Here is a 20,970-nt window from a genome sequence, read left to right as displayed (position 1 = left end):
TGGTCGCTGGGTGAGTGGTCTTGAATAAACACAGCCATGAACTTGTAGGACATTCTGATCTGAAGTATGCTGCTGGCTGTATTCTCTGAGCACCCCACCATTAGCTTAGGATTTGAATACTGTCAGAGCCAGGATCCAAAACTCAAGTTCTTAAAAGATTTGCGCTTCTCATCATCAAGACAGATTTGAAATAAATGGTCAGTCACTGAGTCTGGAAAATATAAGACAGGAAAACAGCCAGCAGTCCAACTTCTTTCCCAGCCAAGCCCTTAATGTATGAAAACATGATATAAGAGTGGTGTACAAAAAGCACTTTTTGCAGTATAGAATTACTTCTTAAGGAGAAGACCTTGATGTTTTACCTCAGAGAAGCCTAAATCAGAGGCAGGGTAATGTTCAGAGCCTTCTGTCAGGGGATATGGAGAGATATGTCTCTCCAAAGACGTAACATAGATGGGAGAAGTCACAGTCGGCAGAGGCAGGCAGAAATCAGCAGCAAGGTTCTTCATTTGCTCACAATTAGCATCAAAGTGGTATTTTGTGAGTTCCTTTATCCAAAGATATAATTACTTTATTAGAGATTCTAAATATTTTATATTTAGATGCATACAACTTACAGGGCATTCATCAGTTCAAAATGCCTGTATTTTCAAAAAATATGGAGGGGTTTTTTTGCTCTTACTAGGTTTTTCAGGCTATCAAAAAAAATTTTAACATTTACTTAGCTTTCTTCATGGCATTTTCATTAACAGTAGAATTGATAATTACATCATAATTAGACATGCTAGTGTAATCATCGTAGATGTGCTATTTTCATAAAACCTAATCAGGTATGCTTAAAACGTGTAACTGGAACATTCTAGAGGACTTTTAGATTAACCCCATAAAAACAGTTCTGATTGGGTTTTGTGAACATGATGCAGGACAATCAAATCCATCACCAGCTATATAGCTTTCCACACCAGACATCTATTCTGAAACCATATTGCTAAAACCAACCAAATAAATAAAACTGAAGTAACACACAGAGTTAGAGCATGTACCAACTACTCAACTACCGCACTGACAGTTTGCTTCATTAAGCCCCTCCTCAAGTCTGTGTGGGACTGTGTTTGTGTCTCCACAAACCTGGTACAAGAGTCAGCAGAGTACCTGGAATACGTTATTTCCCAGAGTAAACGTTAACTGTCAAGCCTGTGTTCTCAACATTGAAAGAAAACATGGAGACTTCTCTGAGACTTGTGTACTTTAATTTCAATCTGCCATGAGCACAATTTCATTTATGGCAGCATTTTAAAAGGGACAGTGCTAAAACAAAAAAACAAAGCACCCGTAGCACTACATCTCAAAGACTTTCTATCAGCTATTTCAGCAGCTAGAGCATATATGGTAGGTGAAAAGCAATAGCATGCATTTTTCCAATGAAAGAAGCCAGATCTTTAAGTCTTTAGAAAGTAAACCACCTACAGATGAAGAGCTGAAATACAGAAAAACAGTCACAGCTTATTTTTCCCTTAACCTTGCATGTTATCACTCAAGGAAGGTCTTTGAAGGGTAAGGATACCCAATATTTTTCTAAGTTCTGCATATGTTTAATAAGTTTACTCAAAAAGTAACTTAATGCTTTGTAAGATTTTAGCATAATTTCATTTTACTCCATCTTATGGAACATCTATATTCTCTGTATAACTTTCTGGTGAAAAGAGGAAAAAAAAAAAGCTGGAAGAGTGTATTTTTTAATTCTTCCATGGCTTAGAGCACTCTGAATGCTCATATTTCCCATGCAGTGACTCACATCTGGACTGAGACCAAATCCAGAGTTCCATATGGATGCATCACTTTCTAAAAAAAAAACGGACATAGGAAATAAGAAATTTGTAGTATATCAGAAGCTCAACTAGAATGCAATATTTATTTTATAAAAAGCACTGACTGATACCAATCAGTCTCATATGTAACAGTGGGGTGCCTCCTCCTGCTTTAAATTGACTTGCTACTTCTGTACTATACCCTCTGCTTAAATTCAAGTTTTGCAATAGTGTTTGTTATAGTAAATAAGCCTCATGTGCTGTTGATATCAAGTTCTAATATCAATTGTTTTGCTATTAAAATGAAGGTTAGGAAAGGTATATTCACGATAATATACCATTCATCCTACACATAATATGTACATCAGGTAGACAATGGACTATATATCCAAGTATCCCTCTAGAACAGAGAACAGCATGTTCTGCTGAACCAAATTAATATAAAACTAAATTTAAATAAATGAAGTAAAGAAATAAAAGCTATAGAAGAAGGTCCTATGTGTTACATACTCCAACCTAACACAACCCATTTAGAATTTGTCTACATTTCACTTTGTTGGACAAAATTGGGCTTCATTTATACTAGTCATACTTATCCTTCAAAAGCAAAAAAGTAAAATGAAAATAACTGAAGTATAAACACTGGAAAATAAGCAAGAGTCAGAAACATAATGTGCAAGACTGAGGATCTGTGCCTGAGAAACAAAACACTGTTCTAATGAGAGCAAGTCAAAAGACTTTCTTTGATGCAGCCTTCACAACCTATTACTGCTTTGGCATTCTGCTTTGGACCGCCTTGTCATCTATACGTACAACTGCCTGCCACAGTGGAAAATGTGTGAGGAATAGTTGACTTGTTTCTTGACAAAGGTCAAGACTTGACAAAGGTCAGTGGAGAGCTACAAAATGGGGGAATTACTCATATATTCCACACAAGAGAATAATTACAGTTCATGAGAGAAGGAAAAAGCATATTGGAAAACAACATTCAGTTCAGCCTAACCCTTAATTTCCATTGATTTCATTTATCTAATGATATTAGTATGTTTCAACTTCCACTCAGGAAAGTAATCGTGTGGCCAGAGGACCTTATAGAATACAAAGGAGATTTAAAAACAACAGACTGACAACAGTTACATTGGATTGTTGTACGTGTGTCTTGCACTAAAGGAAGGAGCAGGAAAATGGGTTACAGTTATGTGTTGGTAACTTGTATTGCATGTCAATCTGTCTCTTCATATGTGGAATTGGAAACACTGTAATGAGAACACACTGCTCTAAAACACTTAATATGAATTCAATAACCCCAAAGGCCCAAGTGGCACAGTCGGGAACTAAAGCTTTAGTCTACTTTGATTATTGTTAAATGTGCAGCTTCAATAGTGTGGAACTCAGTGGAGGCTGCAACATCTATCCAAGAAGCTGGGTAAATACTCAAGTTGTTAATTGAGCTTCTTGTTATTCCTAAATGTGCTCACACTAGCAAATTTAAAGGCAACTTCTGTATATCCTACATAGGACATACATGTCGTCAGACTGTAACACGCATTTTTACAAAACTTCATACAAATGTTAGAAAACAATTTAAAAGTAATATTGTGGGCAAAAAGATCAACATTTTTAATCCCTATTTCTAATTAAATGAGTCCTGCTGCACTTTCATACAAGGGAACTTTTTTTTTCATTAGTTACTGAAGATGACCTGGGAAAAAGCATGCCACATCAAAGCTTTACATGTCATAGCTGAAGTGCAGCCTATCTGAAATTTCTAGGGTAGACTTCCATGAGTTCACATGAGCTGATCACTAACACAGTGGACATTTTTGGATTCAGAGATCCATCAGTGTGTTAACAGAAGGCCTTATGAAGAACAGTGAAAACCTGCCAGTCACCAGCAGCAGTGTTACCCTAGGAAATTAAATGGCAAACACTCATAGCTCCATCAATTAACTATTAGGAGGAGGGTTAAGCCTACACACAGAGTAGAAAACTAAACATTTGCTCTTCCACTGTGAAGTCTGTCACTGTAAATATTTTAAAATAGGTTCTTTCCCCACAGCAAAAGGATTTAGTAATTCAAAGAATGATGATGATGATGATGATCCGTGCTAAAATACTTTGCCAATGAGAATACTATGAATCTGCACATTAAATCTTCAGTGACATGTTGGCTCATGCAAGCAAACAATTAAGACATCAGTTTCCCTTGTCTGTGGAACCTAGTGAGTTTAAAAAAAAAAAAAAAGATGGAGAGTGAAGTCAACAAAGAAAATTGAGGAATTAATCACATCGGTAGGCAAGCTCTAGAGGGGGATGTGAGGACTAGAAAAATTATCAGAGCAGGAATACTTTATGGAGTTTTTAAAAAGAGAATGCAACAGCTTCTTCAGAGATAACCATCATATGTAACTGCCCATTCCATTGTTGAACATGGGCATTCATACATAACATTGAGGTTTTGGTTCTCTTTGTATGTTCAAAGCAATTCTTTCTGCTCAAACCGCATGAAAAGTTGACTCAACTCCTACGTATTATGTAAAGATATGGGGCGTACTACCACAGAGTGAGGGCAGACTAGTTAATGTGGACACAGATGAAATTTCAGGTGTTGATCACACCTCTTCTGAACACAGGCCAGGAAAACTACACAGTAAGGCAGTGTTCACAGGGAAGGCATGCTATTAAATTGCAAAAATAGAAAGTTCTTGCTTCTGTGGTTAGTCTAGGGAATAAAAGTGGTTATAAAAGAATGTAATGGGTGTGGCAGCGGCTAATAACAAGGTCATAGCAGCTGTCTGGTCTGACTGCCTGGAGGCGGTTTGTGCAAAGAGCACTATCCTGCCACAGGAAGAAACAAAGTTCAACTTTTTTTTTGTCATGCCAATAGAGATTGATAGTGGTGTAAAAAGCAAAGCAGGCATTCCCTTTGGAAGACTACAGCAGTAGCATTTCCACAGGCGTCCGAAGGGCTGGATCAGCTTGTCAGGGTCAGCTGGTTCACTGACCTTAGCCATGAAGTTGACCAGTTTGAGTCCTAGAACAAGCCAATAATTTCAGGCACTGTATCTCCTTACTACTTCAGGGCACCCTAAATATTAGTAAATATCTTTACACATACCATTTTTTAATATTAAATATCACCTTGTAGTCTGTTCTCTTTTATATGAATTACATGTAAAAGAATAACACAAGCAGCAGGATATTTAATGTGGTAATTTCCAGCTAATTCTTAAAGTCATATGTGGGTTCATTTTTCTTGACTAGGAAGAGTGTGAAACAAATTATCTACCTGTCCATCAGCACAAAGTAATCACACACTATGAGAAGAGATTGATCTCCACTAGGGCTAAATACAAAAGACATCCAGCTCATTACAAAAGGCTTATAATCAAGTCACTGCATTGTAGCAGAGTTCATTTGACTATGTCCTAAAATTATTCAAATAGTTAAGTAAATCCAGAATCTGCCAGTGCATCCCCAGAATGGCCAGAGATATAAAGGAAACTGAGATCATCATATCACATGAAGTGCTCCCCTCTGCCCAAAAATCAGTCTTTGTATATGAGTGCCTAACAAGGGAACAAAATATACATTCCTTCAGTTTGGCTGTAAATTCTCCAGCACTCCTGTTGGTCCAGATCCTATTTAAAGCTGTCACTCATCCAGAGAGGCTACTATGTTGTTTTAGAAGAGGACTTATCTAATTTCAAATACTGACACAATTACAAACCCATACAATGAAATAGGGATAAGGCCATTCATCAATTGTCAAATAGGCATTTAGTTTGAATTTGTCTAGCTTGCTGATATTATTAAACATTCAAGCATTGGAAACAAAAAAAAAGAAGATCTTCTAAATTTTATAGGTATGTTAACCCCTGCTCATGCCTGACATACTAAGGGCTACAAAGGAAATTCTGTTATAACCCTACTGCTTTCACATGACTGTAACTCTCTGCAACATCCATCCTGTTCGACAGTTTACCAGTTACAAATTTTGACGATGAAGCTTGTAAAAAAGACTAAGCAAAACCACTCTCAGCTGTTTTCTTAAACTTTTGCCATAGAACACAAGTAAACTTCGAAGTCCATTTGAACAAGGTTGAAAATGACCCATATTTGAAACCAAACTTGAAACCTAAGAATGTAGTTTCCAGCAGAGCCTACCGACTTAACAAATTGCACAAAGAAGCAAGCCACTCTCAAAATCCTCACTAGGTGTCTCCATATATTTTTTGCAGATCTAGCTGCCATGCAATTTTTTTTGCCTCAGTGATTATCTTCCCTAATCTAAGTGGTTTTAAAATAATGTGCTAGATATGGTGGCAGGTAACAAGTAAGACCATAAAGCCTGTTCGGTGCAATAGCATAGAAGGCGTTGTGCAAGTAGCACTATCCTGCTATAGTGCTAGAGGGACAAACTGTCTGGCTATAAATTATAAGGCTACAGGGACAAACTGTCCCTATAGCACGATAGCTGCTATCCTGCTATGGGGACAAACATACTAAGATGAAGATTTCTCTTCAAGTAGCATGAAACTGTCCTAGTAAGGCACAGGGGTATAAGCTGTGTAGTTTACAAAGCCTGTGTGTTAAGAGATCTGGAGAGCTGGGAAAGCTCGTTTCAGTTTGCCAGCTCTGTTGGTCCTACAAATGCTAAAATCCTCTGCTTCATGACCACCATCTAGTGGCAGTATATCTATACAGTTACATTTATGAGAATATGAAATAGTTTTGTTTCCTTGTCAACACAGTACAGATAAAATCATTTCCTGCACTTTGAAGCATCACATAAACAAGATCACAAGGACGACATGTGTCCCCAAGACTTCTATTTCCACAGTCTGCAACACATATTATTTATATAGCATAATATGTATTACTGCCCCATACATGCTGATCTCATTCTGTAGTCTGATGGGGGAAAGAGAGGAATCCTTGTATCTCTGTTTCCTCCTCATTTTCTTCTGCATGATTGGTACCTCACAAGACAGAAGGACTAACCCACTCTGCCTGCACAACATTCCCTTTGAAAAAGCTAATTGGGCAGAAACTAGAGAAGACCTGCAGTTTACTTATCCTCAACCTTGACCTGTACACTCAAACAAGGAAAGACTGTAATCTAGCTCGCAAGACGAATCTCCCCATAACTATCGTAACAACACAAACAGAAGAAAAATGGGTATACTAAAACTAATTCTGATTATTCAATTTTAGCACCTTTGTGTAATTTTGATGACATTCTGCAAAGACTATCAATTATAACATTTTCCTCTTGTTTAACTTTCATCTTTATTCCTCTGTGTAAATACAGCAATTACATTTTAGGTCCGTACTACTACAATGTTATCCCAACCCTGCTATTAATGATAACCAGCCAAATGAAAGCAGGGGCAATTCACAGTTCTCTCCCTCCATTTTCCAGCTTATTCATATGATTCCAAGGAGTATCCTATAACCACTACTGTTTCAGAAAGCTGCTATTCCAATGGAAATTACTGGAGAATTTGAATCAGTTTCTACCCACCACGAAAAAGGTAAATTTCTTGTTTACAACTGGGTTCAGTATGAAGTTATGTATGGAAAAGGTTTACCATTCAATTACTGAATATCACGTGCCCTCTAGTGGCTAGTCACTCTAATAGAAAAGGTTGCTTTTGTATATTTCCTCGGAAAAATAGATACACTGAAAAGTAATTTGCAGTTGGCTAGCTCCAAGGAGTTCAATATCATATGACATGTAAAACCTGCAAGATAATAAAAAATATTTTGCTTTCCTTTGCTTCCCACCATTAAGCTGTTTTCTGACGGTGAAGGTCCAAAGCCATGATCAACAGCAACAAAATACAGTGAATTCTCATGTTTAACCTTTGAGGAAACAAGTGTTGCTGTTATGATACGACAGAAATAGTGAAATCTGTGTAAGGTCTTCCACACAGCTCAGTGTGTTGCCATTTAATTCTTTAGAACTGATTCACTTATTCCACTATCTGGTAATATTTTTTTTTTAACAAAAAAACCTAGGTGGATAGAACACGTGATGACAAAGGTTTATCTTTCTAGTCATTCTGTCAAAAAAGTTTGTTTCTATAACCAAAAATTAGCCGGTAAGGTATATCTTCTCCTTAATGATATTACCCATTACATTCCAGCACTATCATACAGTGCCTGGACACTTCTTTTTCTCTTGTAGTCTGTGAAACAACTGGCATCCAGATCAGAGCCAGGACTTGAACTTCTCAGGTTTCCTAGAAGAAATAGGTAACCTTTACAGATGTGAAGCCAGAGTTCCTACAGATTTTGTCAGATGCATAATATAGGCACTAGTGAACAATTATATCAGTACAAAAATCACTGAACATACCGCTGCCTTCACTAATTGGTCTTCTCCATGCTTTAGATACTTAACAATAATGTTCTTTGCAACATTATTAACTTTATGCTGAACTACTATAAAGAGACAATAAAAGTCTAGGACAGAGGAAAAAAAATTAAAGCTTGTATTAATAAAAAATAAGTCATATACCTGCACCAGAATATTTGTTGTGTCCATCATGCTCCTGCAGCATCTAAAAATAGCTGTATTGACTCAACTGAAAAATGTTATTGCCTATCTGTAACTAAGCTTAAGAAAACAGGAATAGTATTTCACCGTTCAATTACCAGACGTAAAAACAGTATCAGTTTATATCAGTAGCCACAGATTAGTAATTCTGACATTTGAAAATGAGCAATACTGGAGATAAGGTGGATAAGGGAAAATACTGCAGAGTCATGAGCAACAGATTTAACAACACAGAGATACGAATTAAAACATGATACATGAGGAAGATATTCCATATGCCTGTGTGCTGAAGTACTTGGTTTAGATGTGGACTATGCCTGGTGTATAATTATGCTAATAGGTATTAGCTAGATTAGATCAAGTAATCAGACAGTCTGCTTGGAAACATGTTGATGTTTGATTCTGCCAAGTGACTTTTCAAACTTTGCAATCAGGTAATAACTTGCCTGTAGAATGTAGATTCCAAAGGAAGAATTGCCATGAAAGGTGAAAGTTCCAGAGCACTGAGACAGCACCACTCAAAAAAATTTCCTATGACTATTGTCTCTTTATCACAGTTAAAATTCTGTGCCTGGCCCCAGGCTTCCCCATATATGCCTCCATTATGAAAAAAAACCCACATTCCAAAAATACATAGAACTGTTACAATATAAATTCCATTCCTAATTCAGTCATTCACAGACTACCATTAAAAGAAATCTATCCCTAGCACCAGATGAACATCTCTGAAATTTGATATTTATGTGATCAGGACTTCAATGGAAATAGGACCATGGATGGGAATCACCACCACAACTTCCCCAAATATGTCAGTAATGAAATACGTAAGTTCATAGCTCTTTTACAATGTCTGCCTGAGGACTATGCTGCTGCTGGGAGAAGGAATGATATAAGGGTTTAACAGGTTTGCTATTGCATGCTTCAACTTCTGGGACTGAAACCTGTGGACAACATCTAGGAGTGACTAGCATACAAACAGAAAAAGAAACTTGTGATACCTAACCAGTATAAAGAGATACTGACTTTGGTTCATTTGTCATTGCTATTAGCAGAAGCAGAGAAAATAAATGCTGTGTTATCCTAAGGAAAAGCTCCCAAATCATTCAGCTCTGCTGTGAGGAGGGTACCATACCCAAGTTCATGTAAATAAACTGAAAAATCAGTATTTCTCTGCTGAGGCAGAGTAACATTAAGATGAAACCCCCTTACTACTGAACAAATACTTCAGAAAGTTTCTTTTGTTATCTTTCCTTCAGATCATTTTATCTGAAATAATTTCTTTCCACGGTCAAAACTGTCATCATCCATTTCAAGCTAAATACTTATTGGCAGAGACGTGCAGTACTATTGACTTTAATACTTGCAAAGTAAGTTGCTTTTCTAGGGAGGAAATTGCTGCATTTCAAAGCTATTTCCTGCCTCATACATACAGAACTAAAATATCAAACAGATCTGGTTTAGACTGGATGTCCTTTAACTTCAGCTCTAAAAATCCAAGCCAACAGTAGTCATCCATAAGGTAGCTGTCATGCTGTAAATCCCTACTGGTTTCTTATTCCATGTTCTCTTCTACTTTTTCTACTTCATTTCCCCCTTCTTCTGATTCCACTTAATCGCATCCTATTTTTACATTCTCTCCGTTTGTTTTTAATTGTTGAGATCCAAGAATAAGACAATCCCAAATAAATCATGAGACTAATGGTTTTTTCTTGTTTCATGTTTTGCTTTCAGAATCTCTAAAAGGGATAGTTTTTGTGATGAAATGCTTTGGCAAAGCAAAGCAGAACATGTTTACAGCATTCTAGAAAAACCTCTTTGGCATTACGTGTTATGGTTTCAGCAACTGCTTGCAGATAAAATTAACAGTCTTGTCACAATATATGCAGATTCTGCTCTCTGACTCAGGCAGGGGTTGTTCTTGCACGCGTCAGGGAGCTGTGAGCAATGCTTTCGTAGCTGTCGTTTTAAGCCACCGAGTTGCAACACGATAATATAGCAAGTGTTGGTAATACTCTAATATTGCTTTCTATTCTCCCTCCCCAGCACACATGCATACATAGGCATACAAATGCATATGCACACAGACCTTTTTTGACTTGCCTGGTTAGGGACAGAGTAAGGATGGAGTAGGAACTACCTTCTACTCTACCTGCCCATCATCTTACATAATGCCTAGGGACCTGAAGGTACCATTATCTCAATACAAAAGATTATATTCACTGACAGATTCAAGAAAATGCCAAAATTTGTGATGAAGATTTCATCATTCACAACATGGTTTACAACATAGATGGTAAACATTAAAAGATAATTCCTTAATGGAATTTTTAATTTGAAATACTGAAAATGAAACTGTGAAGAAGTTTATGAAACAAATAATTCCAGATTAGCTATATCTACTTCCAGTTCTTATATTTCATCGTAAGATTATTACATTCAGACAGTTATCTTGGGTGATGCTATTCCTACATAGGACATTTATTTTGGACAACGCTATTTCCAAACAGGATGAAACAGGATTAACTACCAGAATGCTGGGATGATAAAAATCACAGACAGGATTCAGAAAATCTTACTGAGTAATAGTTCACAGTAGAGTTATTTTAGAATTAGTTATTAATCATACAAAAAGCTTCATATGTAGTAATTAAAAACATTAATGAACACTATCTTTGAAACCAGGTCCTTTGCTGTTTCCAGCAAGTACTTCTCAACTTTTGCAGGGTATTCCAGTAGCCGTACTACCTTGATATTGATCTAAGGCAATAAAAACAGTTTAAGAAAACATGCTAGCTGCTTAGATGTCATTGTCAATGACAGTATTTAAACACAATGTACCATATTTCATTAACAGTCTGTCACTAAGTTGCTGGTTTCTTATTTAAGAAGGAGACTAATTACAATGAACTATACATGAGAAATTATGTATGAATGAAAAATCTGCTTGTACCATCCAGTGCTGGAAAATTTTTAACTGAAGCCTGCTACGACTAATTATACATATTTAATATATTAAGCAACAAAGAAAAATAATGAATGTTCCTAATTTTACCACTGATGTTACCGCTTTGAAAATATATCTGTTTAACACAAATGTCACAGTCACTTTATGGACATTCTGTATTAATTGAGGGTGAAATTATGGTGCTACTGAAGGCAAAGAGACTCCATTGTGGCCAAAGATTTAATTTCATACCACAGCTTTCCAAAGAGCAAATGAAATTCAGGCTAGATTTTCTGAATGACAAAATTGGATCTTTGGCCTGAAGTGATGAAATACTTGATAATTTAAACATTATGACAGGTGGGTATTTTCAATAAATTCTGTGAAACTTTTATACAGGTTAAGTAGTATAACTCCTTCTTATTACTACGCATTAGATAATTTGGAAGCATTTGTTAAAGGCTGCACTGTTGTAATTTTGAAGTGTGACAGTAAGTTATAACGGGCCTGGAAACAAAGGGGGTTTTTGAAAGTTTTTTTCTATATGTATATAACTTACAAAGAGAAAGTATCTGTATCTAGCAGCTACCAGTCTTCTGGGCTCGATTTCAGAGTACAAGTAACTCACCGGTATGCCGCATGTGTATTTTGGATACTATGCATCCAAAGTATTTAGAGTATTTTGAAACTGTCTATGATTTAATGGATTCTTTCTCATACATTAAGAATAAAAGCTTGTGAGCATCACCATGCTCTTTTTGTATTGTTGCCAACGTGCTAAGTTTTCTTCTTTAAGCACACAGGGCAATAATGAATACTTCAGTAGGTTTTGTACCTGAAATGCGGGGGGGTGCTTAAATTAGTCAAGGATTACAGCCTTTGCTGCTTTAGCACTGAAGCCCTATTTAGTTAAATCGTATTTAGGCTTTCAAAAGTAGAACTGTGATGTTTTTCAGTTGAATAGGCTGCTTCTGACCTCACAGTTAGGCCAAATGCTAGTTTGGGACAACTCCTTATGCTACATACAGAGGCAGAATTCTGAACCCCGCTCTATAGAAAGGCAGACCCTGTTTTCCCACAGAGGTGTAGAAGTGACTGACAGGACTGAAGGTGGGTGTTTCTGGGGACACTCCAGCTTCCACAGCTTGATGTTGCATTACAAACTGCTGGTAACAGCTCTGTCTAATCCCAGTACACCAGGGTAACAGAAAAGGCAGTGGCTGAATGGACTCGCCCATGAGTCTCATTTGGGCCCTTCCAGATAAGAATAATAAAATCATCTGGATAAAGAGTCTACATATGCATTTCTTAAATTCTAGCTTCTTTTTATCAAAATAAGGGTGCATTTCAGCAACATGCTTGCTGGATTGTCCATTTAAAAACTTAGCAATACAAAGTCAGTTATGTCCAAAAGATTGCAATACAAATACAAAATTAAAGTCTAACCTCTGTAACAGTGGTCTCTAGACTTTTTTGATCATGTGCGCCTATCAGTAAAAAAAATGTTGAGCCCACACCACCAATATATGTATATTAATTTATAAATTATATACAGGTACTACTGTTCTAATAAAGTACATTACAAAAAATACACAAAAATAGAAATTTTAAAAGAATGAGATAAAGATGAGGGTTTTAAAAATAATTTTATTATTTATTAATGGTACAAGAAACCTTTTTGTTCACACAAAATTAATAACAGACAATATAATATTAATAACATTAATAATAATATTTCAGTGGGAGCTGTATGATTGAATATGCTTCATTATTTTACAAAATATTGGTTTAACATTTTGTGATAACAGCAATTCGAAGGTCTAAGTACAGTTTGTTTTGATACTTGGTTTTAGTGGCCATCACAGCTGAAAAAAAAACCCCCAAACCAACTCACAAAGACATGCAGATCCAAATGAAAGAAGTGCATTGTTGGCTGTGCTTTCTAAATCATGATTCTCATTTTTCACTCCCATCTGCTAATTATGCAAAGGCTTTTCTTGAAATTTGGCTAGTAAATTTTCACCTTCCCTGATGTTAATCAGTTGTTCTTGCAAACTAATTGGAAGGTGTTGCATTTTTATATTTTTAATACATGGGTTCAAAACCCACTGAAATGCTTCATTTGGAAGATTTTTAAATAGGTCAGGAATTTCTGCTTCTGAGTTTTTGAAGTGTAGAGATACGAGAGTTTTTATAGGTGACATCACTTTTGGCACAATATCATGTAACAATAATTTCCAAACATTTGTTTACAGAATGCTCTCTCGACAGCACCAGTGTCTTTCAAAAAGCAGTTACTTTCTCACTCATTGTTAAAGCGTCCCCTTTACCTTGAAGGGACACGTTAACTGTGGGGGTTTGTTTTTTTAAAATGTCAGCTAGGTTACCTACTACCGACAGCCACCTGTCATCACAGAAAAGGTCATCAAATTTGGAACACTTATCTTCCTGTGAAAGAAAAATGCATAACTCATCTTTAAGTCTGAAAACTCTCTGCCATAAGATAACCAGAGAACCTCTTGTGTGGTACAAAAGCTTTTTATGGTCACTCCCCATCTCATCCTACAACTTAAAGGTCTTCTTGTTATAAAATTAACCACACCGATGACATCCTCTAGCACTTTGTGCACTTCTGGCTCCAACTTCTTTGCTGCAATAGCTTGCCTATGAATGATGCAGGTAATTAATTTCACGTGGCACAATCTCTGTAAGCTTACTCTAGAATCCTTTTTTTATTCCAGCCAAAGCAGCCACTCCATCAGTGGTTACACTTCATGGTAGCTAGCACGGGGCTATGTTTTGGATTTGTGCTGAAAACAGTGCTGATTGATAACACAGGGATGTTTTTGTTATTGCTGAGCAGTGCTTGCACAGAGTCAAGGGCTGTTCTGCTTCCCACTCCAGCCCACCAGCGAGGAGGAGGCTGGGGGGGCACAAGGAGTTGGGAGGGGACACAGCCGGGACAGCTGACCCTGACTGACCCAAGGGATATTCCAGACCATAGGACGTCATGCTCAGCAGATAAAGCTGGGGGAAGAGGAAGGAAGGGGCGAATGCTCGGAGTGATGGTGTTTGTCTTCCCAAGTCACCATTACATGTGACAGAGCCCTGCTTTCCTGGAGATGGCTGAACACCCTCCTGCTGATGGGAAGTGGGGAATGAATTCCTTGTTTTGCCTTGCTTGCACATGCAGCTTTTGCTTTGCCTATTAAACTGTCTTTATCTCAACCCACGAGTTTTCCCCACTTTTACCCTTCTGATTCTCTCCCACATCCCACTGGAGAGGAGTGAGCGAGCGGCTGGGTGAGGCTGAGCTGCCCACCAGGGTTAAACCACTACAGTAAGAAACCTCAAGAGGCTTCTAAAGATTTACAATTAAGTTTAGTGAAATTATGTGTGTGATCAAGTATCACATGACTCAAAAAAAAAAATCACTGAAAAATTGTAGAGGTTTGTCTTCATTTTCCGGATGCTTAATTTTTAAATGTTTTGCTAATTGTGATGTCTTTATACTATTAGCTATTATCTCAGGGCACAATACACAATTAGGATGAGGTTCATCATTAATGATGGCAGATGTCAATCTGTATTTCAAGTAGTCTTCTTGACAATTTCAAAATTTTTTGCCTGATTTCTCCTCAGATCTGGTTAGATCAGCATTGTTTTTACGTTGTAATATGGCTGACAAGCTTGTACGAGGAGTAGGTGAAGCGTCAGCTCTGCCATTTTCTTGTTGTTCGCTTGTGCTTGCATTATCTGCAACCCTTGGATTCTTTGCAGGAATCTCTTTAAGCCACTTGTCCATTTTGTGAGCATTATTTTAGTTAAAACTAGATAATATAATCCATAAATCCACTCAACCAGGCACGCGCAAACTGCAATACATCACAATTCACTGAAAGTGAGCAAACGAATGAGGGCACCGCTGTGAACCCCTCTGTATTGGGAACACCCACTCTGCCTCCAGGAGACGCTGGTACCATCCACGACGCAGGACCCTCTAACATACAGGCCAAGTGAAGGCACCAGTGTCAAGCTACATATTAAATATTAGTAAAGCATATTTTCTTTTTTTTTTCTTTTTTTAAAGATAATTAATATAAGTAGAAGTTCTAAAATTTTCTTTATGCACATGAACGGATCAGTCCTGCACAACCTCTGGGCTGCGCACACCTCACTTTGGAGACCACTGCCCTAGACAACTGGTAAGCAATGAATAGTCTGTTACCAACTTGTTTCCAAGTGAAGGGTGTGACTTGATTTTATGATAAATTAATTGGATCTTTCAAATGTCTTGTTCAAGCTGACAAAGTTCAGCCTTCGTTCTCCAAAGGATTTGGAAAACCTATGGGCAATGAGAGACTACTTTTTATAATGTTAATGTGGCTTTGCCCAGCAGCTTTGTTGCTGTCCTTTCTTGGAACTTATGTCCTTACTGTTCATGCTGTTTCCCTCTTGTATTTATGACATGCTAGTTGATTAACATGTAAGTTATGGTATCCTGGACAAAAATGCAATTTCAGTAAGGTATAGGCAGCAGGAACAGAATAACTAACTCTTCAAGATAAAGATCTTCTAATGTAAATTGTATCAGTAATACATTAGTAATAAAAGATGGTAAAATCATAAAATAATGCAGAAATAGGAGGCATTGTGACGTATTTTTAATGTTTTCAAGTTTTTAGCAGGTTCTTAAAAAATGGAAGGGAGGGTCATTTTGATAACTGACAGAAAAAAGTAGGGCTTGTGTTAGTATGTAATGAACAGAAAACTTAAATTGGTCATGATGATATGTCAAAGCTTTAAAATGGATAGTAAAAATAATTTTTAATTGCCTTTGTTGTGTAACACATCCATGTTTTAAAATCATGGGTATTTTTTTTTTAAAAAGGCATGTGAGTGTCAACATTTCACTTCTGTCTCAAGCAGATATTAATGACTGAAGAGGATAAGCTTTACTTCACTAAATCAAGTTCTACAGTCTTTTGCTTGAAATAAAATCACCACATAGTTCTTAAAAGCTCTATCTGTAGCCTCATCACTAAAATAGTTGTATAAAATTGGGGGGGAAGTGACTAAAAAAGGTCTCCTATCATCTCTGTAGAGCTTCCATATTTCACTATGGCTTCCCCCAACAAATAAGGATTAACTGTAGAGGTAATGTTTTCCTCAAATATTTGTGCATCTCCTGATCAGTGGAACAAAAAGCCTTGAAGCCTTCTCTAGAGATTAAAAATTTAGAGGCTTTTTGCCCAGTCATTGGTCATAGAAACCTAGTAGACAAATGCACAGTTATGTATAGTCACACAACAGTGTGGAGGTTATTCATAACTATTACAACTTTGGACATCAGTATTAAAATTGGGACCACAGAGCTATGGTTGAACTTCATATCATCAACAGTTAAAACCAAGTTCTGCTACAGTATGACTTAAAAACTCTCAGAGAAACTGATGACTAGTTTTTGACCCAGAAGAGGATGCTTTCTTCAGTCAGGATACAAAGTCATACCCAACTTTACGCTAACTTCATTACTTTCATTAGAAGTACTTAGCAGGCGCAGCAAAATAGCATAGCAAAACACATACATATGAAATACATATTATCACTACGATAGCAAAAAATGAGATGCTGTAATACGATACCTGGTACTATAAATGAAATTTTCCTTCTGTGGCACTTAAGTCAGCATTAACTCCATTGACTAAAATAGACTTTTCCTTGACCCATGTACGTATTAGAGGATGTTTCCATGGAATCACAGCTAGTAAATGACTGTTCTCTGGTTCTGAGGGGACGTGAACTTGAAACGAGATGTCCTGTAGCACTGAGATTCTCTGCTGTCTGCCAAGGTGTGAACTCCTACTGGAGCCTTTCCCTCAACTGAGGTACTAGCAGCTGAGGTACTTCTCTACCCAGAAACTGATTTTCACTAAGTTTAGAGCACAGAACTATATCTGCAATCTCTGGCCCTCTGTTAAATGTGGCCAAGGGCAGCCAGGGACTTCAAAAGTTCTCAGCCACGGGAAGCAATACATCAAAACACACAAGCTGAATGCATAACCTTGGATTCTGTAGGAAACCCAGCTAAAAAATTTAACAAAACAACAAATCAACAAAAGCAACGATAAAATTCCCAAAACAACAATAAAAAAAACTTGAGACACATACAAGTGAGAAAAATTCTAAGTGAAATACCACAGAAAGTAAAATAGGCTGAAGGAAGCTGTGAGTCTATAGCAGTAATTTAAAAAGTCTATGATCGACAACCATGACAAAACAAAGAAAAAGGAATAAAGACAGGGCGACTTGGATGAAGGCTAACTAAGGTGACGGAGGTTTCCATCAGACTGAGATAAGACAGCAATCAATCTAATACTAACCCCTCATATAGATAATTTTCTTCCTTTAGTCACTCCCTTCCTCCTTTTCACGGGACTTACATGATGCCCTCACGCTGCAGCGTCGCAGTCTATGTTTTTCCAGCGCTGCCGCCTCAGTCAGTTGCCGGGAGTTCAGCGCGGCATTAACCTGTTGGAACAGAACACCCGATGAGTCGCCACAGCCTCCGCCCCAGTCACCACAACCCTTCTCCGGCGCGCCTCCTACGAGCTCCTTCCCGCCCCCCTCAGCGGATCTCCCCCTCGCTGCGGGCGCGGGCGCAGGCACCGCCCGCCGCTCCCCGCCACAGCTGCCCCCGCAGAAGCCGCTGCCGCCCCGCAGAAGCCGCTGCCGCCCTCACCCTCAGGTGCCGCCTCAGGCGCCGCCTCAGACACCGCCTCAGACGCCGCCGCGCCCACCCCCAGCCGCAGAAAGGCGCTGCTCTGCGGACCGGTGCGCGTCCGCGGTGGCTGCCTGGCCCCGCCATGGCGCGGAGACGGCGCTTTTCGCCGCTGGGTGGGCGCCCTCCTGCAGGTAGGGGCTGGGGCTGCGCCGGGTTCCCTGCGCCGGGAAGACGGTGTGAGAGACACTCCCCCTCCGCGGCCGCCGCGCTCCTCGGCGCGGGCGGGCGCCTCTCCTCGCCCCGGTCCGCGGCGGGCGCGCCGCGAGCAGAGGGAAGCCAGCTGCCGCCGTGCGGCGACGGGCCCGCGGGCAGCGTGGCCGGTCCCTGAGGGGCTGCGGCCCCTGAAATCGGCCGTCCTCGACGAACGCGGCTGCCGATGGCGCCCGACGTCCGCGGAGCCGCCGGACCGGGCCGGGCCGCGCTGCCCCGCCGCAGCCGGCGCTCCCGCCCCTGCGGGCTCCCCGCCTGCCCCTCCCGAGGCCTGAGGGGCCGTGGCGCGGTGCCGGCGGGCAGGGCTCGGGAGGGCGGGACCGGTGGGCGCCGAGCGGTCGGGGCCGCCCCGGCGCCTTCTCCCGGCGCCGCCGGGTTGGCGGGGCCCGGAGCCGGACCTTCTGCGGGAGGATCGGTTCTGAAGCGTCCGTGTAAGCTCAGCTGGCCCTGGGGCAGGCGTGGAAGCTAGTCTGTCGTGCTCAGCCTTGTCCGCTTCATCCAGGGATCCCGCACCTCCATGTTTGATGCTATACCGGCTCCATTGAACTTAAACCTGAACTGTTTGACGCTGGATCTGGTAGAGCAGGGCGGCATGAAGTTCGGCTGCTTTTTTAATCAGGAATGCGTTATCAAGTAATAGGGAGAGAAGTAGGTATCAATCTTTTCGTAAAATAATTTTTTTTAGTGTTCCAGCCTTATTCCTCGCCTCCTATCGCAATGCAAAAAACATTTTTTTTTTTTTTTTTTTTTTATTTCCTCCAGCTTCCCCTTGGAGTCCTTTCTTTGACTGAACGGTGCCTTTGAGTACAGGCTGATAAGCGTTCAACGTGGTACTCTAACCACTGCTCTACATAACGGGAGATTCGTAACGATGTGATACTTGGTGTTTAAATGCCTGCCTAGGTTTGTTGGAGAATTTGAAATGCATGCAGACGGTAATCAGCTCCTCTGCTTGCCTGTTCGATAATTGTGCGCTGCTAGGATCTCAAATCAGAGTTGGCATTGGTATTTGGTTTGTTTCCTGCGTGTACTGGGTACACGTACAGAGCTGCTGTAGACTTGGCCTTTAGAAATGTTGTACAGCCCCTGCTTAGCCTAAACCGATTAGGGTCCGTCCTGTGTCCCCGTCCCATCCCCGTCCCCCGTGGTTTATTAGGAGTAGCTATTGCCTGAAAAGCGCAAGGCATAACTTGTGTGTCTCATTGTACCCCTAAAATCTGTTTTGTTTTCTTGAAAGTTTATTTTTTAAGCATGCTTTTAGATGAATTCGTGATGTAAGTAGTTTTTTTCAGTTTCATTTGTCCCTAGTCCTTTCCTGGATTTTTGTGTCTGTTGTGTGTGGCAGGGACTTGCACCTGAAAGGGCTTTTAAACCACTGCAGCTGGTAAGGTAGTGCAGGTACTGTTTTTTCTTAATTTGCATGACAGTAAACAGCATCTTGGTGAGGCTTATCTGTCACTACAGTGGAGGTGATCATCTCTGGCAGAGCAGTAGGGATGGCAGGAATAAGTTTTCAACTATGCACTTACGGAACAAAGCAGGTTGAGGGTGGACACCTTTATTCTGACCATGGTATCCATAAGTAACCTCGGGATTCAAAAGAGCTCGGTGCCTTTGTTTTCAGTTTGGGATTTTGGGTTTGGTTGGGTTGGGTTTGGCTTTGGTTTTTTGTGGGGAGAAGGGGGTGAAGAAGGGGGATGTTCCTCCTTTCTTTCTTTAAAAATACATGGTGTTTTAAATAATGGAAATTAGCAAAGATTTTGGCACTTAGTTCTTAACTGTTAGATTACATGGCTTACAAGGCACTTACAAAAATCCAAAAATTGAACTCTATATTACAACTTTGACATCTCAATTGCTTTGAAAAAAACAAATTACAAAAGAGCTTTCTGGTGGATTCCAGAAACATCCATATTTTACTATGCCACTGCCATGGATGTGTATGAGGAGGTTTGACAGCTGCTACTAGCAGCTTTTTTAAAGTCAGTGAAAAGATTGAAGTAAGTCCTGCATTATTTCTAATCATTATAAATAACTTTCTTCTGTGGGCTTGTTGGTAGTTGACACAATTCCTGATTGGCCACTTAGTATTTAAATACTATCTTTTCCCATTTTGGGTATCTCTCCTTCCTGCCCAACACCTCAGCTCCACCTTGTGCTTTTTGTAAAGCTTCATAGTGTTAAAATGTCTTTGCCTCCCTGTGTGTCTGGATCTCTTCATCCTGCTAAATTAAAACTGTAAAAAATGCTTGTATCTAGAAATCACCAATCCTGCATGTGTGCTTAGCGAAGGTCCCAAACCAAAAGTCATGGATTTAGGTTCAGTTATGGGGTTTTTTTATCTATTTCCAAAATTTTAGTTGGATTCCCATTTGCGGTTTGACTCATTCCTAAAAATGCAACAAATCTAAGCACCGAAGAAGCTGTGGAAGAATACTTGGGGTAACTTGCTCTGGCATTCTGGATGAACTTGTTAGAAAGGGAACATGATGTCAAGAAGACATCAGTCTAACATCTTGAAATAGTCCAGGGTATTTTATGTTTTGTTTTGTCTTTTTTTGTTGTTTTGTTTTTGTTTTGTTTTTAAATCCTTTGTCATTGTTGTTTAAAGGTGCCTCTCATTTTATCTCCCTGCTTACAAAGACAAGGAAAAGTTTCA

This window comes from Haliaeetus albicilla, chromosome 4, assembly GCF_947461875.1.
Source record: "Haliaeetus albicilla chromosome 4, bHalAlb1.1, whole genome shotgun sequence".
NCBI classification, from domain to species: Eukaryota; Metazoa; Chordata; class Aves; order Accipitriformes; family Accipitridae; genus Haliaeetus; species Haliaeetus albicilla.
The sequence above is the reverse complement of the archived record's forward strand: the minus strand, read 5'-3'. Positions refer to the sequence as shown.